The following is a 26,491-nucleotide window of genomic DNA, read 5'->3' as shown; positions in this document are numbered from 1 at the left end:
TCCTCTGTTCCAATGAAATTACTCATGGTCATTTTCCCTCACAGCACTGTACTAGCGCCTGGGAGCACCTGACATTGTGATCTAGTTTCAGCGGGATAGTCATTGTTGTGTTGGAATTGGGCTCTGATTTCGATTGTGCTATTTTGCGGGGCACAGCATCTCATGTCAGTGTCCAGTATACCATTAGCCACATTCTGCTCCCTGAATTCGATCCGTAGGCAATCAAAGGCACTCACCCCCTCGTGCAATTTAGGATTTATTCACGGATTACTGATAAGCAGCCACAAACAGTATGGAACCAGTGGGTACATTTATACATAAGCGCTTCCCTGGTTTCTATCTAATTAGTGGCCAGATTGGGGACCTTGTGCAAATATTCTATCTCCCCCATGTGGGTCCCTTTCACCTTGCTGTTTACGGGCCCTGGGGCAAACACCACATGGGGAAAAATTGGGTGCCGCGTTGCCAGCCCTAATAGCTTGCTTATCAGCTGTGGGATTAGCGCCAAGTGCACGGTCTGCCCACCAGATGGAGACCAGCTGGGATGGTTGAACTGTATGATTCAATGGTCTTGGGATGGGGGCACGGGAGTCAAAATGGTGTGAGGCCTGCGCTCCCTTGTCGAGAAAAGCTCTATTAGGACGATTGGACTCTGTTTTCATAAGGGGACCCTGGCCCGGCCAGATTGGGACGTATCATGGTTGTAGGGACATCGGGATTATAGAGGTCTACCACCTCCAATTGTTTTGGCACCCCCAAAATGTCCTCCAATCTGGTTGGTAACACCCCTGTAGCTCCCCCTCTTCATTGTGCTTCCAGAAGAGCCAAAAGTATCCTCTTTAGGTCTGCCAGTTCAAACAGGATAAGACTGCATTTGCAACCACCTACCACGAGCGCCCCCTTGGCAAGTGAGTCATGGGTGTGGACAATAGATGGACTGGGAGCAGTTGGAGGGCAGGGTGGACTGGTACACAACAAAGGACCACTCAACACACATGACCGACCCCTTCTTGTTTAGAGCTGGGCCTGTGCAAGAGGGGGTAGCATCATTGACAATACACAGATTATCTTCAACACCCTCATCGTCCACATTTTCCCTGGGTGCAGCAAGTCTATTGGGGGGGTGGGGATAGTGCCAATGTTGCAAAATGAGGTTGAAGTTCTTGCATGATGGTAAGTACATCAGATGTACGTGATTATTTCAAATACAAACATTTCGAAGACGAACATTTCGAATTCTAAATGTTTGGATTTGAAATAAGCACCCCACAGCCAAATGGCCTTTGTAGACCCTGCTCCACCACCTCCTTACTTACCTTTCGGCGACTCACTTCGCTGTGTGCCGCCATGTCCCTGCAGCGCATGTTCCCTACACTTCCGTGGATGGGAACCGGCGCTGTAGTGTCCTTTCCTTTTTTTCTCCTAAACTTTTTTGTTTTGGATGCGTGGGTCACCCACGCCACCCATGATTCCATTATAGCGAACAAGGGGGCGGAGGACACCCCTGTTTCTCATGTTCGCTATAATGAAAACCGAATGGTTGAAATGTTTGCCATTTTCGGCTGTACGTAATTTTGGTACAGCCGAAATCCGATCATTTCAACCATTGTTTTTTTTTGTAAACAATATTTTCATGCAATACCAAGTCTATCATCTTTGTTGTCTTTGTCTCTTTTGGGGTTTTCCTGGTCAGCAGCCCCCTTCCAACCAATTTGGTGGTGCACTGTTCGCAGGGTGCAGGCCTGGGCTTGCCATCGTAAGTGCTAGTTCGTCTTCACTCACGCCAGTTCTGGTTGAGGGGGTGGCAGGAGTATCGGGGCTGGTCACTGGGTACTTGTTGATAATCAAAGCCTTGAGAAGTAAGATAGTTAGAGTAGTGTCATTATCACCCCCTGCACAAGGATTACATCCACCTGGGGCGATGGGCAGACCCTTGGACCAGCCCCTCTGACGTTAATAAAGCAACAGTGTCATTATCTGTAACATTGTCTGTCCCCTAGTGCTTAGGGCTGCACATGACGGCTCTGCTACTGCTGATGGTACTTGTCGGACCCTGGCGGGAGGGATGGCACCCGCACGCAGACTCGTAGTGTGCCGGTCCGGTTTTTCTTGACTTCTTCAACTTTACCAGCTGTGTCTTTGTCACCCCAGACGTCCTGATTAGCACCAAGAAACTGATTAATTTCCTTGATCAGGGTATAAGCTTCTCCCATAAATCTTATGGGTCTGTGTGACCATTTCTCGCTGGTGCCAAATAAAAATTCTGTTGGGATTTTCCGTTTTGGTATCGCGTGAACTGACATGGTGATAGGAGGGGTGATATGCACAGTGAGGGGATTCTCTTGGAAGTTGACAGTCACAACATGATGGCGGGGAGGGAGCGATTCCAGGTGTAGGTTCCCTCAGCTCAGCCTCTCACCTGGTCAGCACCTGGTCAGGGACAGGGCGTATCACTTCCAGCTGCTCTCTGCCCTCTGCCTTTCTTGCACGTTGTTTTCCACGATCTTGAGGTGCCTCCCCCTGCAGGCGCCAAAAACCATATCGTTTCCCTGTGGGCTATATTGGAAGCCTTTGAAGAGGAGGGGACATGGCCTACAGCAGTCCTGGAAGGCGACCCGTCAGGGTCAATTGTAAGACTGAAGCGCCCCCAGGATACCTCCCACCTCAATGTGCTATGCACTGCATGCTATATGCTGTATGACAAGCCAACCACTACGGTTTAGCCAAAAAATGTGTACCAAAGTCACCCTTACTGGTGGATGGTGGTGCTGCGAATGGGGATGGGTGCCGCTACAAGCCAGATAATCCTGGGCAGACAGGTGGCATGTGGAGAGTTTGCAGGCTAGACCCCCATGCCATTCTCAAGAGGCAGGGGTTTGTAACATTGCTGCCTTTAGAGGCTTCTGCCCTTTTAAGTGAACCTATCATGTTGGACTACATAGGGTAGCTTAGAGCACCTGCAAGCCTGGCTGCCCTAGTGTGGGTACCGAAATCGCATTCAAAATGGTGGAACTAGCATATAGCCACTCTGACAGCGACACATATAGGTATTACCAATCACCTTAAAAGGTTTTTACACACATACATCTAAGGCCTGCTAGGTTAAGGGAGTCCCCTCTTAGGGCAGGGCCAGGATGTGGAAGGCAGACAGTGGACCCCCCATGGGAAGGGATTAACCAACCGCAAGTCCCACAACAACATTGTGAGCCATTCCCAGAGGTAGAGTCTATCAGCCAAGCTACATACCAGTTGCATTAGGAGATAACCGAGTTCCCTAAGGCAAGAGTAATACTGGAAGGTGAGGCCAGGGCCCTTGAAAGCCGGTCAGATAGCACAGCGAGTAGAGCGCTCTCTTTGACATCCGTGCAGAGCCTGCTGATGCAGGTTCGAATCCCAGCAGGGCCAAACTCAGCCTTTCATCCTTCCGAGGTCGATAAATGAGCACCACACACCATGGGTAATAAGCAGCACTCGGATGCTTGAAGGTTTGTAGTGCTATATAAAAATGCCAAAAAACGATAGAAGGGACTGTGCCAGAATGCAGTGGGAGGTTGGAGAACCATCTAATCTACTGACGGCTGGAGATGAGAGGTGAAGGAGCTGGAGCAGAAGGCCAGAGGGGAGACACAGGAGGCTTGGAAGAGAAGGAATTAAGAAAGAGATAGGAGACTGTAGGAGAAACCCAGGGTGCTGGGATGAGAAAAGCCCAGGCTTCAGGCTTGAGAGAAAAAGACCTAGAGAGCTGGAGTTCAAAAGATCATGGATCACGAGGATAGGGATAGAAATAACCAAGTGGTTGGGCACGGAAGAGCAATATTCAGAGGATGGGGAGGTAGAGACCCAGATGTCTAAGGCGAGAAATACCCAGCGGCTGGGAAAAAGAGCCAAGAGGCTTGGTAGAGAGAAAGAGGCCCAAGAGGTTGTGGAGAGGAAGAGCCAGGAGCCTTGGGAGAGATACCTCAGAGGTTGGGGTCAGAAATAATAATGAGGAGGCTAGGGAGAGAGAGCTTCAGGGGGTTTGGAAGAGAAAGACCCAAGAGGTTGAGGATGGAGACACCCACAAGGCTGGGGAGAAGGATCCAGGAAACTGGGGAGAGAACGCCAAGAAGTTACTGAGAGAGAGTGACCAAGGAGGCTGGGCCGAGGAAGACCAAGGAAGCTGGAGGAAGAGAAAGAAACCAAAGAGGTTGGGAAGAAAGACTACTAGAAGACTGAGGAGAGAAAGACACAGGAAGATGTAAAGGAGAAATTGTGAGATGAAGGTGGTGAGAGTAAGTAAAGAGAAAGTGGTGAGAAAAGATAAGTAGTACATGGTAAGAGGAATCATGCAGGAGGGGTGAAAAATCCAGCTCTCAATATAAAGATGCCTAAAAGGATGTGCCTAAAAGGAGGGTGGTGAGGAACAGGGATATGATTAAAGAGAAGGGTGGCCGGAATAGAGAAGTGGAGCAGAGTATTACTAGACTTGGGTGAGAAGAAAAGGAAGAAAGGAAGATCAAAGGGAGAGTAGAAGGACAGGATGAGGAAGAGGAGAAAATGCAAGACAACGCCTAGTACAGGTGGAGTAAGACACCCTACGGGGAAGGATTAAGAAAGTACAGGATAAGCACGAGGATAAAGATAGAGAGACGTAAAGAAGAGTTGAAGATTTCCCAGGTATGATTTTGTGGTGGGACGTCGAGGAGGTGAGAGAGCTTGAGTTGGAAGACTGCCGAGCCACAACCCTGAGTAAGGGAATTGGTGAAAGGCCTAGAGAGGGCCCTGCGAAGACCTTACGGTGGCCAACTGCCTTCTATGGCTCCGGTCATTGGTTGAAGAAATGCACAAGTGTGATATCAACTACAGAATAAACCATCAAGCTCCAGTTCTACCTCAGCCCCCAAGGAGGACTCCTCCATTTCCTAGCTGTGCAAGAACATTGCCAAGGAGCCTACTAGTACCAGTGACTTAATGTATTAACTGAGTTAGCAAGATTGTGAGAGGCCTTTTTCTTGGCATTCATCATACTTTATTTGGGGGTACTGAGCACCCGCCTCCCACATTTAATTTTGGTTCTTGCAAAACCCACCATGGAGATCCAGAAGCCAACCCTAAAGGGAACTGAAAGATGTGTTGCTTTGGACTATTTCTTGACCCTTCTCGAGAGACACTGATGTATACTGTGGGTATGACCATCCTGATTACTATTGAGTTACTTTTATGCCCATGCATGCCCCTACGAGAATGGCTTTTAGCCATATAACCCTAATAAAGACCTGTTGGGAAACATACTCTGGCTCATGTCTGATCCATTTTACAGGTGAGTAAGATTATGGTGCAGAGTTCTTTTTGTGTTTGCGGTGTGTGACCCTACCAGTTAGAATCATCAGGGAAGTTCAAGGTCCAACAGAGTCTTTGTTCACTTAGGTTGGCTAACTAGGGTCGAGGGCCACCTCAGGGCCAATGTTTATATAACTAGGATAAATGGTGTCATAGATCAGAATGCTAACAGTACAAAGAGTGTAGGTCTGCTTTTGCTGCCATAGGAAATCAACCCTGAGCTTCCAAAAGTGTGGAATACAAAGGCAGAGCTAATCTTCAATTGGACAATGAAGATTCCAGTGTTGAAAAAGAAGGCTTCCACCCAAGTAGGTTGACTTTTGAGCTGCTGGAGATGACACAGGAAAAGGGACAAAGTGACCTGATGCTCGGGTATGGTGCAACTGTCCAGTAGATGACATTTCAGGTATTATTGCCAGGAGGTACAGGGAGTGATGCAGCTTCACATGTCAGATCAGGAAAGCTTGATGTATCCCATAGTCACAGGGATCTTTGATCAGTTCTTCATCTTTTTGTAACAATAAGGCTTTTTCCATTATAGTACTCTGGTCATCTTGTTATCTGGCCTGTTTATGTCCAGTCTATCTTCTTGGGTTCTTCCCTCTATTTTGGTATTCTGTGACTTGGGTACAGACGGCACCTTCGTGAATAGCTGAACGTCAGTGTCTTTGCCCAGATGAGATTGCATGCCTCCTTTACACGCATGCAGGAAGAAGTATCTCCTCTTGTGCATGATCTGCCAGTCGAGCGAAATAGTAGAGACTGAGCAGGGGAAATAATAGAACCCGCCTATACAAACTGTGCCGGAGCAAGTGGATATGCTGGCTTTATGTTTCGATGATCCCTGCGGCACTTGCCTTAATCTTTAAGCAAGTGTGAACTATGGGGTTCTCTACAGACTGATCCTGGCATTCATTCATTCGTATGTCCTGATGATGGCCCTATAAACCAACTGCGTTAGCATGTGGGTTCAAGTGTATCACGAGTAGAGGGCCGAAACACAGGTCGACCTTAACAAAACCCGCCATTACTGGAGTTTTTATGTTTCCCACAGATGTAAACATTCAGAATAGTAGCAAATGAATCTGTACCTGTAAAATCAAATTGATGTTGAGTTGTAAACTAAACCTTAGTACAGTAAGGCTGTAATACAGACCACTTGTCCATTCTGTGTTGTGTCTTGTGTAGTATTTTTGTTAGGTTACTACATACTAACCCCAAGTCACTGATGTCTTGGTTTTTTGAGTAACCTTTTTGTGTCTTTAAAAATAAATAAAACATGTTTTAAATGATGATCTGTTCTCTCTCTTCAGCTGTGTGCTTCAGAGTGTGTGGACATTGAGATGGAGGGTCAAGGGATACAGAAACTTCACCTTGAGCTGAAGGGTTGAATTTCTGTGACAAATCTCAGTATGTGATGCAGCTCCCACAACCTCATCCTTAATTGCTGGGTTCTGGTTCCGCATTTACATCGGATTCTGTGCAGACATGGCTGTAATGGACATATGCCTCTTAGGTACAGCTTCAGTGAGCTTGTTTTTGGCTGACCTTCTGTTTTAGCCTCTTGGGTTTCTTTAACTTTTGGCTTGTTCATTTTATTTTCTTCTTTACTTTTCCCTTTAGATTGCTTGACATCTTTAGTATTATTTTCTTATGCCTCTTTTAAATGAGTGTGTGCTTTCCTTTTATACCATGAGGTAAACAAGTAACTCTTTTGGCTCACTAGTAATGGTTCATTTTCAAACACTGTCTAATCTTTATTATGCTCTCTATGTTAAGTCCATAACAGATCTCTTAATCTAGATCTAGAACCAGACATAAAGAAAAAAGGTAACATTTATTAAACATGCCTATTGCACATTTTCAGTTGCTGCAAATAGTGAGGCATGTAGTTAGATATGTACTTACCTGGCTGAGATTCGACCCCAAAATGACAGAAACAGTACTTCCCTTTCTTGTTGATAGTAACGCGATGAAGTGTATGACATTTTCCTGATAAACAGCTAATCACAGTCTTTTCGCTTTCACTTTCCAATAAAACAGCACACGATTCAAGAAATTTGTGTTAGGAAATCTCACAAAGGGAAGAAGTTTGCACATCACGCTATCCTGTGAATTATGTTAGAACACAAAATATATATGCTGTAAATAATTGTACTATTTTTTGTGAAGTTCAAATATATCTGAAACGCATGATCAACCAGTTGTGAGCATATTTAAACTATATAAGCTATATAGAATAGGTTCTTGCATTTCTTTAGAGTGGGAGTGCACAAAAAGCCTATCTGAAAAGGAAAATGTTCTTTATGCTATGTAACATTCTAAAGTTTAACCAGTGCTTGGATTCTGCTTGCTTGCTTACATGAGACAAAAATTGTACCATTATTAGTCCACAGTGTAGAGGCCATTTTTATTACCATGTCCAATTGGATAAATCAAGTAACAAGTTTGGGTTGGAAATTATAGTAAAATATTCAAAATACATCCAAGATTGAGAGTATCGTAAACCATTAGGCATAGTGCTTAACAGTATTACATTTTCATGATAAATTGTGGTATTCATTCCATTATAATCCTTCCACTCCAGTCGGCTGGTTATATCTTGATGTGATGTGTGGAGTTGATGAATTTGCAAAACCGTTTATCCCTAATGTTTGAAATTATACAGACCTGTTAGAATGAGTGAAGGATTTGATTTCTGGATCCCAGGAAAGTGTGCCAAAATATACCTATAAAAAACGCAGAGTAATTCAGACTTTGTGTAATTGCAGGACGTAACATGTTTGTATTTTATTTGATATGATGTCTCTGCTAGCTCAGCATTACATTTATTAATTTCTTTCCTTTCCCATTTGACTTTTTTCAGTATTTGATTTAGATTTACCTCTGATTACGGAGATTAAGGGGCATCTAAGACACCGTTGCTTGTAAAGCTTTTGTCATTTGGAAATTTAATCGGTAGATTACATTTTTTCAAAATGCCTAAACTATATCTTATTGTTCTGAGAAAATTGATCACTTGAATGGTTTGTATGAATCTTTACAAAAATGAATGAAATAAATTGCAAATGACAAACATGACTAAAAGAGCTGTGTCATTTTATTATTTTTCATTAGAAAAAGCTGGCACACATGTTTATTTTACAGATTTCCAGAGCCTTTGCAAAAAGCTCTTTAAAGTCACGTGCACTCTTTGCTCATCCCTTTGAACTAAATGGAGATTTTCAGCAAGTGTTAAGTGAATGTATGGTACGTATGCACTCCCTAAAATGCCTCGTATGTTGATTTTAGAACTTGTAAACTGACACAGTGGATTATTTCTATAATTTACAACAAACAATGATACATGACTTGCCATGACATTGTATTGAATGTAAAATAAAGTGTGCATGCTACGGTATATGCAACAGAAAATACTTTCAGAATATTTTCAGTTTGCTTATTCATATTATTTTACAGCAATATTGCTGTACACTTCTGTTTCTCGTTAAAAAAACCTTTCCTAGTTCCACTTAGCAACCTTGGATAATATTACCACCTAATTGATAAGGTTCCGTCTTGTGATGTTTTAGGAGCAGTCCACTGTAAATGTTGTATTTCTCCACTTATGTCAAACAGAATTTAAAAAAGCAAGATGTCATGCCGGGTGGGTTTGTGTATCTGGTGCAAATCCTAAAGTTCCTCACTCATACAGTAACTCCAAACAAGAGCCATGTGAAGTACAGGTCCAAATTCACATCCATTGTTAGTTGCTAAAACGTGAAAGAGCCATAGTTTATGAAGATATGAAAGAAATGCAAAAACACAGTAGCTGCTTTTGTTTAAAGGGGCTTGACCATGAACTAATACTCAGAATATGGATTAATGGATGCAAACCATACCATATCTTTTACCCATGATTATAACTGTGCAGATTTGCAAGAAATTCAATGTTAATGAAACAGGTCTAATGGCAAGAGAACAAATGAGATGCAGGTCTTCAAACTGTTATTTGTGATTACAAAATAGAGAATCCTGCGCAGATCAGGCCAAGAGACTGATGATCTACAGAATAAATGGTAAGAATCAAATGCTTTGCTTCGTGGAATTCTACAATATTCCTATCACAATCAAAATAATATGGTCACACTAATCAGGTGCTGCTACATTGTGCCCCAGCTAAGCTCAGAAAGTATGCAAAGTACGGAAAGTCTTTTTATAGTATTTGGCAACCCGGTTGATCAAGAAGAGTACATAATCAATCAATTAAAACTATGTTTTGACATGATGCTTACAACCAGGACCTTGACATTTAAAAATAGGAAATGTACCTATTTACCAAGAATAAAAGAATGGATAGTAGAGTTACAAAATGCCACTTCCTTTAATAAGGCAGCTGAACGACTCAGATATTCTCACACAGCGAAAACAGAATTCTGGACTTCACGATATTTATGGTTGAGGAGTGAGGAAAGATGAAGAATTACCTAGTAGACAGTAATCTCAATAACACCTTTTAATTGATAATGACCCAGCACTGCAATCATTCAGAGTGGATAAGTTTGAACGTTCAATTATAATATCAGAATGGAATGTGATGAATATTTCTTTTGCCCTTCCTAGCGCCCGTCTCTAGATTTGGAAATGAAAAAAAATAAGTCTATGAATTGAAGGAAAAGTTAGTATGTAAAATAGCTCTAATTGATGCCGAGTCATTGGTGAATCCTCTTATGTATTGCAAAGTCAGATGGAATTCTCCAACAGCCCTGGAGGTCTGTTTCTAATGGACACCCTCCTCTCGCAGATTCACAATTCATTAAAATATCGAGGTGCAGACTGGTCCAGAAGCTTCAACTATCCTTGAGACGGCATCGGGCAACTCCGTGCCAACACCAACTCTGCAACCTCAGTTCCTTATACCAGGATTACAGACACTAGTGTTTATTTGTAACAGACAGTTTAGAATTGTACTATGTCATGTCACCTCATAAGTTTTATTTCAAACCCTGGAGGAGGTTTGGAGGATAATTGTCAGTCTCCATCCTCCACCGGCACTATTTGTGGTAATAAGGACCGGAAGACAACACTGAAAGACTTTGGAGCTTGTAAGTCCATGCACCCAAAGGAGTGGTGGGCTGGCCTAGATTGAACTAGAGATTTCATGGTAGGTCTCTATGCAATGGACTTCTTTAGTCTGGGTGTCCTGGTTTTCTGCTATTCTAATCTCCAGTTCCGTAACTGTTAACAGATGTTTAATGTCATTTTGTTGTTATGTTTAACTACTTTTTAATCCTTATGTTTGGTCAAATGTACTTTAAAATTCAATATTTGTACTCATTTTTCCAAATGTTCTTGGTTGGAGAACGGCCATTCCCACCAGAATGTACTTGGGGGAGGGGGGGAGGGATGTTTGGCTTGCTCGCTACATTTGCTGGCATAGTGTAATATAGGGCCAATTTGAAAAGATATTCAAGACATATGTGGAGCCTTTGGAAACAGAGCATTCTTTGAGAGTAGGAGGAGTAAAGAAGAAAAAACTAAAAAGGAAACACTTCAGTTCCCGTAAAGAACCTTCTTCATCTTGTAACCATTCCTCCTCCGCCAGATGGCATTGTCCCCAGTCCAGGTCCCTGGGTTTGTCAGTATAGGAATCCATCCCAACTCTTGTTGCTGTAATTGATAGACCAGCCTTTCCTCCAAGGTCAGCAACTACTCTAGCAGCTGAGAAGCATTTAGGCTGGCCTTGTCTGATGTGTTCAAACAAGCAACCGTCCTCCTGACTCTAACTTTTCCTATGGCCCGCTGCTCTTTCTTTGGACTGTGGAAGACAGGTACCAATGTACCCATGTATGCCTCCCAACTTGGTTTAAGAACCAACCTCCAGCTGGTGCTGTTGAAGTCGGCAATGGCAGCACCCATACAGTTGGCTCCAGTGCCCAGAGCTTCAGCACTGATGCCAGTTTCACATCCGGCTCCCTAAAGGGCATTCTCTGTGCGTTGAACTGTGCTCTCCACCAATCTCCTGTGTCGAAGCCAGCTGCATCCCAATGGGTTTCAGTCATTAGGTAACGTTTGAATGTATTTTTAGTGATGATGAAAATGGGGATGTACCTTCTCTTCCGGAGTTTGGTGATGCCCTCAGTGATCTAATTATACCATAGGAATTGGTATTTAACCCCATTTGGACCCTATTTTGTCTGACTTGGCTGAGCAATGCTAGTGACCTGACAACTCTCCAGATTTAGAGTTTGGGTTGACAGCTTCTGCCTTAAGAAGTGAGTTTGCTTCCTTCCATAATGTGGTCGCTATGGCAGGGAACTCCGTCCTCCTGGCATAATGTGTTCAATGCAACATTCACACTCTTACAGACATCTTACAACAGGATGCCTCCCACTTTACACTTCTTCCATTCAGCAAAGCATTGACTGAACCTATTCTGTAGTTTTGGCAGAAGCATTTATCCAGTCTGGCAATCTGTACAACGGCTGACATGAAACCCTCACTTGCTCCTACTGATCCAGTATTTCTTTCATTGCAGCTAACATCAGGAAGCTTGTTGGCCCAGGCGTCCACTTGAGGAGCACGCTCTACTACAACCTTCTTGTCCATCGCTCTGGGTACAGAACCCAAGTAGCTGGATCATTTTGGTACAACAGCTTTTTTTTTTTCAATACTTTTTTATTAGCATTTTGAAATCAAACAGTAACGAATGACCACCCCTCCCCCTTCCCCTCTCCCTTTCTTGGTCTGAGTAGAACGTGGGAGTATGTAGTGGTGTGGCGAGACAGCCTCTTGTGGGGGGTCTTCCATCCCACCAGGCGAGGGGACCTTGAGACCGGCGAGCGTTTTAAATCTTTGTTCTCCTGGTTGGGAACAAACCCTAGGAGGGTCATGGCCCTCAGGCACCATGCTCGGGGAGCTCCCTCTTTGAGGTAGATGATTAGAGCCGACTAGTCTGTGTTCAGTTTTAGGTGGTCCCCCTGTAATGAGTACGTTAACCACTCCATTGCGAGGAGCAACCATAGCTTTGCTATCCATTCGTATTCCAATGGAGGCTGTGCCGACTTCCATTTGCAGGCTAGTACTAGGGCTGCTGCCATCATCGTGATGATGTAAAGTTTCAGGCGGGGTTTAGACTTTATTTTCTCCTTGTCCCCGTTCAGTCCTATCATGGCCAGACCCCAGTTTCCCAGATCGCTAATTCCCAATACCTGTTTGATTGCTGTGTGGACAGTTTCCCAGTATTGGGTTAATTTCGGGCAGGACCACCATATATGACTCCAGGTGCCCGTCTGGCCACATTTCCACCAGCACGCCTGCGAGGTCCCCGGATAGATCTTGTTCAGCCTGGACATGGTGAGGTGCCACTGTGTCAAGAGCTTCATCCAGATTTCTCAGATTTGGATCGACCTTGGTAAGTTTCAGTATCAGGCTCCATAGTTTCCCCCATTCCGTCACATCAGTTGTAATTCCTGTGTCGGCGTCCCATTTGCCAGTGTACATGTTGGCCAGCAGAGCTTCCCCTCCTTCATAAGTCTGTAGATGTTCCCTACTACTTTCTTCTCTCCTGAGTCAGTATTTAGGTATTTCTCGAATGGGGTTAGCTCGCGTGTCGCTGGGCTTTTCATTTCTTGGTGGGACAGCCAGTGCCTCAGTTGGGCGTACGGAAGACGTTGGTTTTCCCCCCTGGCAAATGTCTGCTTTGCATTGCTGAAAGGTCTTGATTTGGGAACCTGTGAGCATGTCCTGTGTTCTGTGGCACCCCTGCCCCCACTGCCATGCCTGGAACGTGGAAGCCCCGTGGCCAGGAGTAAATTGGGGGTTTTAAAACAGTGGCATATAGGGGGATGGGAAAGAGGTGACACGTGCTATCTTTACTGCTGAGTCCCATGCTCTGCCCACAGTTTCCGTGATCAGGCTCGCGTACATTTGTTTCGTTCTGTCAGCCCTTGGCTTCCACAGCACATCTTCTAGATCCGTCCCTGCCACTGCCCTATCCTTGGGCCTCCATACCTTCCCTCTATTGTCCCTTTGCCAGTCTCTGATGACCCTTATTTAGGCTGCTATGTAGTACACTGCCTGAGGTTTGTTGTTCCAGATGAACCTATACACCACCATGTGTAGTTTTTTGAAGAAGCCAGACGGTACGGGAATCTGAGGGGATGCGAAGTGATGGAGTTGCGGTAAGACTACCATTTTCACAACATTGATGCGTCCCAACCAGGATATGGCAAGTGGCCCCCAGTCTATCAGATTCAATTTAAGTTTCTCCAGGATAGGCGGAAAGTTAGCTTGGTACAAGCCATTGACCGTGCTGATTAGCGTTACCCCTAGATAACTAATCTGGGTGTTTACCCATCTAAATTGGTAGGTGTGTTTAAGAATCTCCACCTCCTGTGTGTCCAAAGTGAGATTCAATATTTCGGACTTGCTTATGTTGACCTTTAGCCCTGCTACCATCCCAAACCGGTCTAGCTCGCTTTGCACTGCCCCCAAGGAGGTTTCTGGTTGGGTTATTGGCAAGATCATATCGTCTGCGAAGGCGGCTATTTTGTACTGGGTCCCCACAAAAGTGATCCCAGATAGGTTTTAATTTTTCCTTATGGACGCCAGGAAGGGTTCCAGATGGAGCGTGTATAAAATGGGGGACAGCGGGCAGCCCTGCTTTGTGCCCCTTTCTACTAGGATCGGCACAAATATCTGCCCGTTTATGGCGAGCCTCAGCATGGGACGTTGTTAGTTGGCTACGACTCTCTGCATGAAGCTCGGCCCAAAGCTCATCTTTCTCATAGTTACAAATAGAAATCCCCACGCCACCCTATCGAAAGCTTTCTCAGCATCTACAGTCGGGAGGAGAGCTGGGATGTTCTTCTGCGATTTTTCGATCAGGTGAGTAACCTTTTGTATGTTATTGCCCGTCTGCCTGCCACTCACGAAACCTCTAGCCAGTTAGCCATGACTTTAGTATGTATTTTGGTGTCCAATATGTCCCACACTCGGTCAGATCTTTCCCAGTTTTTGGTATCAGTATGACTTTGGCCTCTTCCATGGATCTCGGCAAGGACCCTGACTGCTCTATGCAGTTGAATAACTTAGTAAGGTGGGGAATTAGGTCCTCTTTGTGGAGCTTGTAAAACTCTGCTACGTACTTATAGGGACCCGGGGATTTGTTGGGCAGAAGGGATTTGATGGCTGCCCTGACTTCGTGGATCGTAATCTCCCCTTCCAGGGTGTCCCTTTCTTCCCTGGTTAGATGGTGTAGAGGGGTATCCCCAAGGTATGATTCCTGATTCTCCGGAGAGGGGGACTCAGAAGCGTCCAGTATAGAGTAAAATTTCTCCGAATTCCCTTACTATATCTTCGGTTTTGATGCTCGTCTGGCTACCTTGTTGCTTAATTTTCAGGATTGTTCTATCCCTCTCTTGTTGCCTTAGCATTCTGGCCAGGAGACGGTCAGACTTGTTGGCTGTCACATATAGCCTCTGTTTGAGGTGGAGCAGATTACGCTCCGCCGCTCTAGTCTGGATACTGTCTAGATGTCCCCGGAACACCCTATATTCCCTTTTGATTGCCAGGGACTGCCCCCAGCCCATTCTGGATATTAGAGCTTTCAGTTTGGCTTCTAAGTTAGCTTCTTCTAGCCACAGCTTGCGAGCGCGCTTAGCTTTAATTGATATGATCTTGCCCCTAAGCGTTGCCTTGAGTGCATCCCACCAGGTTTGCCAGGTGGTGTCTCCTATCTTGTTGGTCTCGGCATAAATTGCGATCTCCTTCGAGACCTCTTGTGCCAAAGTCGCATCTTTAAAGAGGTGGACAAGACATCTCCATTTCCAGAGCCCAAGTGGTCCCCTCCTCCTGCCCAGCTCTAAGGTCATGGCACATGGTCGGAAAGAGTTGTTGCCCCCAGTGCTAGGCCAATCGTTTTGCCCATCAAGGAGCTAGACAGCCAGATATAATCTATCCCGGAGTGCGACCTATGCACGTGAGAGTAAATGGTATAGCCCTCCTTGTCCCCATTTATCATCCTCCACATGTCTACCAGGCCCAGCTGCTGGATTTTACGTTTGAGATCCCCAGAAGGCAGCCCTGACGGGCACTGGGTATGGGTGCTTCTATCTGTGGGGGGGGGTTCCAAGCTAAATGAAAGTCTCCTGTGAGGATTATGGGTGATTTGGCAACATTTTCTAGCCGTTTGAGCGCTTTCTGTATGTACGCGTCTTGACCTGTGTTTGGGGCATAAAGTGTCGCCAGTGTGTAAGCCTCCCCTCTACTTTCTAGTGCAACTGCGAGGTATCTGCCTTGGTCCTCTTTATCTGTGTCTTTTACCGCTAAGTCTAGCCCGTCTCTCAATGCTTTAAGTAACCCCCTTTTTTATGAGGTTGTGTAGCCTGAAAGAGTCTCCCGAACCCCCATATTTTAATCCTAAATTTGTCCCGCGTTTGTATGTGTGTCTCTTGCAATGTAACTATGTGTGTATCTTCTCTCCTGATGTACCTTTCCACCTTTTTCCTCTTAAGTGGAATGTTTAGGCCATTAATGTTTAACGATAGAATCCTCAATCAGTTGGGATGTGCTATCGTTGGTATCCAATGAGTTGTTTTCTACGTGAGAGGCCCGTTGCCACCCGGAACCCCTTCCTCCCCTACTCCTCTGCTGCTTCGCCTGAAATTCCCCTCCCGCTCCGTGTCGACCAAGGTGCTGCATCCCTCTCCTCCCTTCCCCCTTCCCCCCCTTCCTCGCTGGGTAGGTCTGGCTGGCACTCCGCCCCTCTCATGTGGTCACGAGAGCCCAAACCTAGTTTTCGCCCAGCCTGCCCCCACTCAGGAATTCCCATTCCTATTCCAAAGCACCCCCCACACCTGCAGATTCATAAGTCGTCTGTGTGGCTCCGATTAGCGATCGAGATTGTTGCTCGCCCTCCCCAGGGTGGCCGAAGCTGTGGGCCATCTCCTTTAAATCTGGATCACTCCCTCTGTGGCTTGGGTTTCCCCCCATTGGGAGAGTGTGCCCTAGGAGGAGTTCCTTGGGGCGGGCCTCGCCCTCCTTTCTTGTTTCTTCACGGTTCTATCATCGTCCATTCCCAAGGTCTCTGGGCCCCTGATTGGGTGGGTAGCGGAGGGCGCTGTAGTTGAGAGTCCTCTTCGATCTCCAGGATGGCTGCGCCCTCCTCGCATGTAGATACTTTGTTGTTTTCCCTGCCAGTTGAAGCTCAGTGCAAAAGGGTGCAGCCACCTGTACCGATTTTGTTGGTTCTGTAGATGTGCAAACACCCGGGGCCATCCGCCGTCTCCTAAGTAGCGTAGCCTGCGATAAGCCCTGTTACAGATGGTGCTCAGCGCCGTTGTAGGTAATTTGGTTGGATTTCCTAGCTTTCTCCGGAATTAATTCTTTCAGGGTATATTTTTGTAATGCGATCAAGACATCCCTTGGCCTTGCCCCTGGTTCCTGGCGCTTCGGACCCGTTCTGTGAATTCTGTCAAAGCGGATGTCTGCACTCTAGTCCGAGTCCAACAGGTCGGAGAAGATGGTACTCATGACTTGGGTCAATTCCTGGTCTGGGACGCTCTCTGGTAGGCATTTGATCCGTATGTTGGAATGCCTAGACCTGTTCTCAAGGTCTTCGGCTCTTAGTTTGAGGTTGTGGGTTGCTACCGCCAAGGTTTCTAACAAGGTGTCTGCTTTGCGTCCGTCCTCCGTTAGCTCCTGTATAGCCCTCTCATTGGTGTCCACCCTTTCTTCGAAGTTGTTGATGTGCCTCTTGATTTCTTGGATTCCCTCCGCCAGGTCTTCTCTTATGGTGTCCATCTGTTTTTGTCCTGCGTTGGTGATTTTTTCAACTATTTCCCCTAGCAAGCCTTTGAGGGCAGAGTAGGTCACCGGTCTCTCTTGTTCCTCCTCTTTCGCTTCCGCGCCGGCTTCTTCTCCCCAGTTGGCCAAGCTTTGGTCTCCCCCTTTGTCTGTGTCCCTGGCCCAGATCTGCGCTAGAGTAGCCTCCTGGTTCTTCTTGGCTATTTTGGGGGGGATGGGGTTGTCTCTATTTCTGTTCCTGGACATCTTGACAGGCTGAGAACTGCACTGTACGGGTTTCCTAGGGTATACTGCTTGCTGCTGCTAGGTCCCTGGGGCAGAACGCACACAGTGAATGATCGCCAAGGGAGTCTTTGCTTTCGGTGGTCCCTTGAGCTGTGTGCGTCTGGGCCCCCACTTTGCTCACTCCCTAGGCCCTTACACTGCCCCTCCCCCGGAGGGTCGCGCCCAGGACGAGGCGCAAGCCGGGGCTGCTGATCCGTGGCCCTAGGTATGTCCACAGTGGTCCTGGGCTGATGAGCGGGAGGTTGAGGGTAAAGGAGAGGTATCCCTCTGGTTGCGTAGTGTAGTTGTTGGCCCCCGGGGGTGGTTTCGATGGCCGGCGAAGCTGCGCAGGGGCAGGGGGGTCACCGGCAGCCCTACAAGCTCACGGGGTCTGGACTTCGCCAAGAGCTCAGGAGGAAAGGGCAGGTGAGTACGCAATTCTCCTAGACCACCATCCTGGCCGGAAGAGGAGCTTGGCTTGCAGGAGTGGGCCCGGGGCTCAGACTGGTGCAAGGCAGTGTATGTCCACCAAGTTGATATTGCCTAGCCCCCCTCTAGTCTGCTGCGTCCCTCCCCCCCACTTTCTTGGTGGGCCCAGGGCCGCTGTGTGAGGACCTCCTGGTCCCAATTGAGAGGGCGCCCAAAGGCCCTGATGGCAATGTGAGCAGTCCAGGGTTGGTTGCGTGTCCACACTGTGCAGCTGTTGCTTCTTGTCTGGGACCTCCTCTTCTTTCCTGCTGCCTGAGATTTGCCGGGCTGTGGGCGAGGGTCCCTCCGGTATGAAACCCCTGCAATCGAGGTCCGCACTGGTATGCTGATATTTCCAGGCCGGAGTTACTGTTAGTGGAGGTAGCGTTGGGGGGTGCTTATATACGGCGAGCGTCCTTCCCCACGTAGTGACACCAATGGAGGGCGATTGCCAGGTCCGGTGTGGGATGCTCAGGGGAGTTCTCAGTCTGGGCGCCAGCGTTAGCGCGGCCCCCGAGGCCGTTGGATTCGAAGCCAATGATCAGATGGGGGGGGGGTTCCGGTGCTCCTGGTCCCTGGCGGTGCTGGAGGAGGGACCCAGAGGGAATCGATGGGGCCTCCCATCTGCACCCGGGAGATGTGTCCGCCAGGCAGCCTCGCCGGCCCGATCGTGAAGGGAGTGGACGCTGGATATTGGTCAGAGTGAGCGGGCACTGCGTTGAGCTGCGGCTCCTCCCGGTCCACTCCAGAGGGTTGTACTTGAGGCGGTATTCCCATAGGGAAGGAGTTTCCCGGCTCTCTCCGGGCCGTCAGCCACCCCCGCTCCCTGCAGTGTTAAGAATGTCCTCTTGCTGGGATGTCGGAGCAGGTATGCCCGGCGTAAGTGGAAAGTGCTGCCGGTCCCCCACTATCGTTCTCTCCCCACAGCACGCTGCTCGCCTGGTGGAGCCTCTAGAAGGAGACTAATTCCCTTGTGGCGGGGATCCAGCAGGTTTGCCACCGCAACCTGCAAGATGGGTGTGTGTTGTCAGGTGGTGTCTTCACGCCAAGGATCTCCAGCTGACTTCAGGCCTGCGGTTTTGGCAAGCCGACTGACCAAAGTTCTGGGGCCGACGCTGCTCTCCCTCGCTCCGCTACGTTAACGTGCCACAACTTCTGAGCAACGGTACCTGGGGAGGGCCTGTTTAGCTGTAGCTGGAGCTGTTAGCCTGTGGTTCGGTGCGGGAGCGCAGGGGATCTGTGACCTACTCCCGTGCAGCCATCTTGGAATCTCTCGGTACAACAGCTTTTGACTGTGGCATCCTTGCGATGCATTTCTGCCTTGTGTGCCGTGGTCGGGTACACCCAAATATTTTAGGGCATGGTTAGTAAAGCAATTAAGCATTTACCACCAGATGTGCAGGGCCCGTTTCAACAAAGGTTCATTGATGGGAAAGAAGTGACCAAGCACTTTTTAAAGACGAGCCAAGATTCCACCGACTGCGTGGCAAGGTCCATGGTCACTGGTGCAATGGTGAGGAGACAGTCATGTATATAAGCATCCGAGTTCACCCCGGGTGGCCACTCCAAACCCTTTGACATGCCTTTGATGGTGCTTATTTGTTTCACCAGCAACACAGACAACTCTTTGGAGATGTTGAAACCTTACAGGGGAATCTTTGGGTTGTCAGGTGGTTGACGATGATCAATGCGTAAAAGGCCAGGCAAAATAATATGCTTAGCAAAGCATTCATTGGGGAGTGTGCACAAATTGAGACCAAACTAAACACACTCATAGGGTCTGAGCTAACTAAGCTAAAGTTATCAGTATGGTAATTCTCCAGAAAGTGGTTAGTACTTCAGGACAAGTTAAGTAAAGGTGCCTCTTGGGAAGGTAAGGACTGATCAAACTAAATGTTCTCAGTAAGTTCAGGGCAGGATCACTCACAGAAGATTAATACAAATACCAGTTAAGTTATAGTCGTGTGACTAAGGTGGTCCTCCACCATTCTTTCTCAATTCCTCTCAGAATTTCCCTGTGTTCTTAATTTGGGTTTAAGCCATTCCCTCACCCTTGTTCCACCTTCCTCGCATGGTTTTAGTTTATATTCTTAATCTTGAAATCTGACTTTCAAAAGGGAGAGCCTCCTTCTGGGTCTCAGCTCCCCTGCGCCTCCGGAGGTCATTATTTCTGGGCTCATTCAGTTTGGCAAGGTGGCGAGGTGTCCCCCATGTAGTGGAGCGCTCTCGCAATCAAGCGTGGCTTAAAGGTTAGCGCTGGATAGTTCTGGTCATAGTCTAGGACCGGGGCCCACGTGTCGGTGAAGTCGGCCCACCTTGGCTGCCGTGACCTTCTCGGCTATTAGTATGTCCCAGAGTTTAATCCACCATAGGGGCATTAGGGGGTCTTCCGCAGCTTTCCAGGTGCGGGCCACAGTAATTTTGGCAGCCAACAAGAATTGAGTTATCAGCGTAGCCCCCCTCCACGATCTCGGGTAAGCGTCTGGGTGCGGGATCCCCAGGAGGACCTGTTCGGGAGTCAGCGGGATGGTTACTTGGGTGTCTTTTATAGTAGCGAGACATTGGGTCCAAAACTCCCTTACCTTAGGACAAGTCCACCACATGTGGAAGTAGGATCCTGGGTGGCCGCAGAAACGCCAGCAGTGAGGGTCCAAGGCTTGATGGAAATGGTGAAGGCGCAAGGGGGGGTAATACCATTGCAAGAGCAGTTTATGGGCGCATTCCCGGTTGGGAATGCAGCAGGATGCCGTGCGCGTCCTAGTCCAGATGTCCACCCAAGTATGGTCTTCTATGGCATGACCCAGATCCGCCTTCCATTGGGACATGTAGGAGGGTTTGGTGTGGAAGGGGTCATCTTGTAGTAGTTTGTAGAGGGCTGAGATCTTTCCCCGGGCCGGCAGGTCTGTCGCTGTGAGCTCTAGGGGGGGGGGTTAGAGGTCAGAGTGGTGCCATTCGAGTCTGGGGATTGGGTCACCAGTGTCTTAGTTGGGCGTAAGCAAATCGGCCCGTCTCCGCCAGCCAGAAGGTGGTTTTGCATTGTTCGAAGGTGAGGGGGGAGTCCCCTGCAAAGAGTTGCCCCAGCGTTTCAAGGCCACCTGCGACTCAGTTCCTGAAGTTCGGTGGGTGAGCTCCTTGGGAGAAGGCTGGGTTGTGAAAAATTGGGGAGAGCGCGCTCAGGTCGCCTGGGACACCTCTATATCTGCGGGCCCACTCCCATGCCTTTATCGATTGTTTCGTGGCCCTCAGCACATGTGGCCAGTTCCGGCGTAAGGCGTTAGGGAGAAACGGGAGGAAACGAAGAGGAAAGGGAAGGCGGGATTGTTCGATCTCCACCCACTTTGGGCGGCCCGAGGCCAGACCCCACGCTTGTAGGTGAGCCAGCTGTGCTGCTATGTGGTATTTGCGAAGATCTGGAACTCCCAGCCCTCCCAGCCTTGCGCTGGTCACCATTGTTTTCCGAGGAATCCTCGCTTGCTTCCCTTTCCATATGAAGTCGATCATTTTCCTTTGGAGCTTCTGTATAGGGGGAAGAGGGATTGAGACGGGGAGAGAGGCGCAGGCGTACAGAAAGCGGGGGAGAAGGTTCATCTTGCATGTCGTTATGCGGCCCAGCAGGGAGATTTCCTGGGATCGCCAGCGAACGAGATCTCTTTCCAATACCTCAAAGAGTGGGGGGAAGTTAGCTTGATAAACTTTTGCTGGGTGCGCAGGGATCTGGACCCCCAGGTATGGGATTGCTTGGGTGCTCCATTGGAACGGGCTTTGCTTCTCCAGGGCGTCCCTCTTGTCTGGGCTCGGGCCCACTCCGAGGGCTATTGATTTTGAGAAGTTGATGGCGAATCCTGCTACCTCTCCGAAGCTCCGGATCTCTGCCAGGGCCGCACTCAGGGAGGATTTGATGTTTGTGGTGGTTAGCAAAACATCGTCCGCGTAGAGGGCAATCTTGTGCTGTGTGGCGCCTATCCTCGGGCCGCTGATCTGCGGGTTAGCTCGAACTCGCTGGGCCAACGGTTCCATAGCCAGAGCGAAAAGCAGGGGGGACAGTGGACATCCCTGTCTCATGGGGGCTTGGTGGTTGGCTAGAATCATTTTCCTGAAGGTTGGGCCAAAGCTGAAGGCTTCGAGGGTGATGGTCAGGTATGGCCAGTCCACCTTGTCGAAGGCTTTGGTCGTATCCAGGGCGAGTAAGGCTAGCTGTTGGTACGTCTATGTGGTCCAGTGCCCTGCGGAGGTTGTCTTTCGTCGAGCGGTGGTTAATGAAGCCTGCTTGGTCCGGGTCTATGATGCTCGGCAGGACCGGAGCGAGGCGGTTAGCCAGGATCTTGGAGTAAATATTGCCATCCAAGTTTAGCAGGGAAATGGGTCTGTACGAGCTGTTTTCTTGGGGGTCCTTTCCAGGCTTAAGGATGAGGACTGTGATGGATTCCTGCATGGTTGGAGTGACCGTCCCGGTAGCCGCAAATGAATTGAAGAGGCGGATCAGGGGCACCACCAGTTGGGGGCGGAAGAGTTTGTAGAAGCGGGTGGTGAATCCGTCCGGACCCGGGGCCCTGGGCTTCAGGTTTTTTATAGCTTCTTCCACCTCCTCGTTCGTGATGGGAGTTTCAAGCTCTTGTCTAAATCCGGGGACATGCGCGGGAGGGTCGCCTTTTGGATGAAGGCGCGCTGCTCGTCTAGGTCCCTCGGGACCGCCATCATGATTTCAGATTGGTGGGCGACTGCTAGCCGTATTTTCTCTGGGTCCGCATAGTGGACCGTCCTCTGTGGGTCGCAAAGCCCTAGGATGGTTCTCCGGGTCTTCTCCCTAGCCAACTTACTGACCAGCAGCTTGTTGGCTTTGTTATTGTGGACAAAGTACCATTGTTTGGTTCTAGCGAGCAGGTTTGCAGTGGTGTCGGCGTAGTGCACCTCAAGCCTCTTCCTCGCCATCTGTAAGGCTTTGTAAGATTTTGGGGACCATCCCTTCCGCTTGTGGGTAGCTTTGGCTGCGCAGACTTCGGCCTACAGGGCCTCTCGAGTCACCATCTTCTGTTTGTGGAACGCGGCACCTTGGGCAATCAGTTCCCCTCTGAGGACAACTTTCATGGCGTCCCAGGTATTAGCTGGAGAAGTGTCCTTGTTGCGATTTTCAGTGAAGAAGTTTTTAATTGTCCTGGCAATCGCATCTTTCACAGACACGTCCCCCAGGATCGGGTCATACAGACTCCATTGGCGGCAAGGAGGGGGGTCGGGGTCATGTGCTCGGAGGGAGAGCGATACTGGGGCATGGTCCGAGAGGATCTGGGGGCCAATCGTGACGTCGTCTGTGAAGGCCAGGATCTGGGGAGAGGCAAGCACCAGGTCGATTCTGGAGAAAGTGCGGTGTACGTATGAGTATAAGGTGAAGTCTTTCTCCTCTGGGTACAGTACCCTCCAGGTATTGACGACGTTAAGTGTGCGAAACAAGTGAAGTAAGGCCGCAGCCAGCTTCTGATCCTTGGAGGTGGGGGAGTGAGATCTGTCTTTGAGAGGATCCGGGGCTCCGTTAAAATCGCCCCGATGACAAGTTGTCCCTCAGTGAAGTTGACCTCCAGGTGTTGGTAGAACCCTTCTTGGAGCTCATTTGGGGCGTAAGCTGAGACGAGGGTGTAGAGTTGGCCATAATGGTGAATTTGTCTACCACAAAGCGACCCTCTTGGCATCGCAGTACGTCGAGGATCTGGAGGTTCAGGCCTGCAGCGAAGAGAATGGCGGTACCTCACTGTTTTGTACCGTTGGATGCTAAGAATTGCGTGGGGACGAGCCTGCTTCGCAGGCGGGAGACGTCCGCTGGAATTAGGTGTGTTTTCTGTAGGAAAGCGATTGAGGTTCCGTCGTTTTGCAGCCTGTGTAAGATAGATTTCCTCTTCGGGGGGGGGGAGTTCAGGCCCCTGACATTTAGGGTGGCGAGTTTCAGTTTTAGGTGGGGGGGCTGGCCTTCCGAGGTCGACTGCTGCGGGGGGGGAAGGTTTGGGAGGGAGCTAGGTTAGCCATAGCTGCGAGGTGTCTGTGAATTTAGAGCTCCTGTGGCTGCAGGTTTTTAGTAATGGTCTCCAACGGGAGATCCGAACTTCCAACTTTGCCTCCAACGGGAGGGCCTAACTGTGGCCGGGGGGACCGATTGAAGACTGTCAGTGGGTCCCCTGGCCGCACAGGCCGTCAACGGGCAACCTGGGCAACATGGTTGAGGTTTTCACCAAGGGTAATACGATGACATCCACCTTGGAGGAGGGTATAGGCCGCATGGGGTTCGCGGCGGGCTTGAAAAGGTGTTGATGGTTCCAGTGCTATGCGATCCTCAGAGGAGACAAGAGCTGTCATATGGGTTTGCGGACCCTCTGCACCCGGGACCAGGGGGTCCGTCTCGGCCCAGGGGAGCCCGATGCCAGGGCAGGATCCGCCCGGGGCGGGAGTGAAGGCCCCGTGCCCCCGGGGGAATCCGGCCGCAGAATGGATGCCGCATTGTTGAGATGGCTAATGGTGCGAGGGGTACCTTTGTATGAAAATTGTAGCGCCGTGGGAAACAGCCATTGGTAACAAATTTGCTGGCCTCAGAGAAAGAGGGTGAGGGGACGGAGCATTCTGCGCTTTTGGAGGGTTAGCAGGGATAGATCCTGGAAGATTTGGATTGGGGATCCCTGGAAGGAGAGTTTGTCCTTTGAGCGGGCAATCGCGGAGATGGCCTCCTTGGTGGTGAAAAAGTGGACTCTTGTAATGACGTCTGGAGGGGTGTCTGTGCCGGCTCCTCGTCGGGGGAGTAGGAGTTGCGTTTCATCCAAGTCCGTCAGTAGAGATTGAAAGAGGGTGCTTATGTATTCAGGAAGTTCCTTATCCGAGATTGATGAAGGCACCCCTCGAATGCGTAGATTATTGCTCCGGGAGCGGTTTTCCATAACTTCTTGCTTGAATTCGAGGATTTCGGTTCTATCCATTAATGTTTGGATGGTGCGTTGCATCTCCATCAACGAGTTAGAGTGGTCCACTGCCAGTTCCTCAACCTCCACTAGTCGATGTTGAATGTTGTCAACTCGTTGTTCTGTTTGTTCCAGCTTGGCTGCGAGTTCTGTCATGCAGTTCCGAAATTCCGCTTTAATATCCGACATGAAGGCCTGAAGATCCTCCTTGGTGGCGAGCATGCCCTTCTCATCGGAGGCCTTCTGGGGAGTTAGTTTAGGGGGGTCGGTTTTCTTCCCCTTCTCCGGGGCCAGCAGCATGGTGGTAATGTCGGTGGACCTTGATGATTTCAGTGCTTTGGACATGGTTTTGGGGGAGAAGCGGTGGCTCCCAAGAGTTGGCCCAGCGTGGGGGAGTTGTACTCACTACCAGGGGCCACAGGGACCAGAGATGATGGTAGCAGAAGGTGGAGTGGGCCGGGGCACCCCAGGAGGTTGTGGAAGTCAGAGGCGCGGGTGTGCCTTCTCGAGGCGGTAGTAGTGCTGTGATGAGAAGCCACACTCGGTAAGAAAAGGAGACACGTGGCCCCCTCACTGCAACCAGGATCCAGGACAATGGAGGCGGCTCTGTTCCGTTGGTAAGTGATGATGGTGGGCCGGAGCGCCCCAGGAAGCCGCGGGGGCACCGAGCCCACCGCTGGAGGGCAATCGCTGGAGGGTCAGGGCCTGAGTGACCCCTAGCGGGGGAGCCCAGGGCCACAGCCAGTAGGGGGGTGAGCGATCCGGCGAGCCCCAAGGTGGCGGCAGGCCTCCAGTAGCAAGCCCCTCAGGAAGAGGCCGGTGGCAGGTGTAGCTGTGGTGAAGCTGCGGGGAGCAGGAGAGGCCCCGCATCAGGGGGGGCGGGCGACAGGGCCCCCACAGGCACAGGGCCAGGGAGAAAGATGCACGCCTCACTCAGCGAGGTGTGCGCTCCGCCTTCAGGGAGCCGGGCTGCGCAGTAGATGCTGGCTAGGGAGCCCTCCTCCAGGAGGGTCCCCTATAGTTGCAGGCAGGTTGCCGGCTCCACCGGCCCAGGGCACCGGGTGCCGGGCAGCGGCTCCACAGGAGTTCAGAACGCGGGCAGACTCTCCCGGAAGAAGGCAGGGCAGCCACAGCCGCCGGGAGCCCCTGCGTCGACAGGCCCAGGCAGGGGGGGGGAGGTGTGTCACAGCTCCTGGCACTAGGGTAGGAGGGCGCCGGGGTCCAGGGCAGCCGCAGGTCCAGGCAGCCTCCAGGTGCGTAATACGGTGGATGGGTGTTAGGGAGAATTCTCTGTAAAGGCTAATTTCCCAAACCTAGTGAGTCCCCCAGCAGCTTTGCTGGATTTTTGGGGTTTATTTCTTTCTCCTGCTACGAGTGAGACTCTTTTACTCCACTCTTAGACATGATTTGAGGTTTTCCTTTGGATTTCAATGTGTTTTATGGGCTATGGGGTCTTTTACTCCAAAGGGTTTCATGTGTTTTTGATGTGGGTTACACAGCACCCTCCGTGCCGTAACCCAGGGGTGTCGTAGCGACCCCCCAACATAGACTCCATACCCTGGGACTGACTACTGTCTCCCAGGGCATGTAAAGTCACCATTGGCTTTAATAGTCCCAAATTATGAACAGAAACCAGTACAAACCACCATATTGTGGACGTACTGGTCGGGGCAATTCGATTGCCCCGGGGTCTGTTGTTCGAGGGGGCACGTCTCCGCCCC

General features: G+C 49.4%; 1 long non-coding RNA gene across 3 annotated transcripts in view; it reads left to right on the top strand.

Moving 5' to 3' along the window:
- The window catches only part of LOC138511055 (uncharacterized), an 804,004-nt gene that overhangs the window by 411,808 nt on the left and 365,705 nt on the right, over positions 1–26,491 (top strand). For 2 of the 3 annotated variants that reach the window (XR_011280562.1, XR_011280561.1), the window contains one exon: positions 8,467–8,568. The exons of the other annotated variant lie outside the window; for it this stretch is intronic. This is a non-coding gene — a long non-coding RNA (uncharacterized lncRNA). The remainder of the gene's footprint in view (positions 1–8,466; positions 8,569–26,491) is intronic. 3 annotated transcript variants of the gene reach the window in all.

This window comes from Ambystoma mexicanum, chromosome 6p (assembly GCF_040938575.1).
Source record: "Ambystoma mexicanum isolate Mex_15411 chromosome 6p, UKY_AmexF1_1, whole genome shotgun sequence".
Taxonomy (NCBI): domain Eukaryota; kingdom Metazoa; phylum Chordata; class Amphibia; order Caudata; family Ambystomatidae; genus Ambystoma; species Ambystoma mexicanum.
The sequence above is the reverse complement of the archived record's forward strand: the minus strand, read 5'-3'. Positions and strand labels throughout refer to the sequence as shown.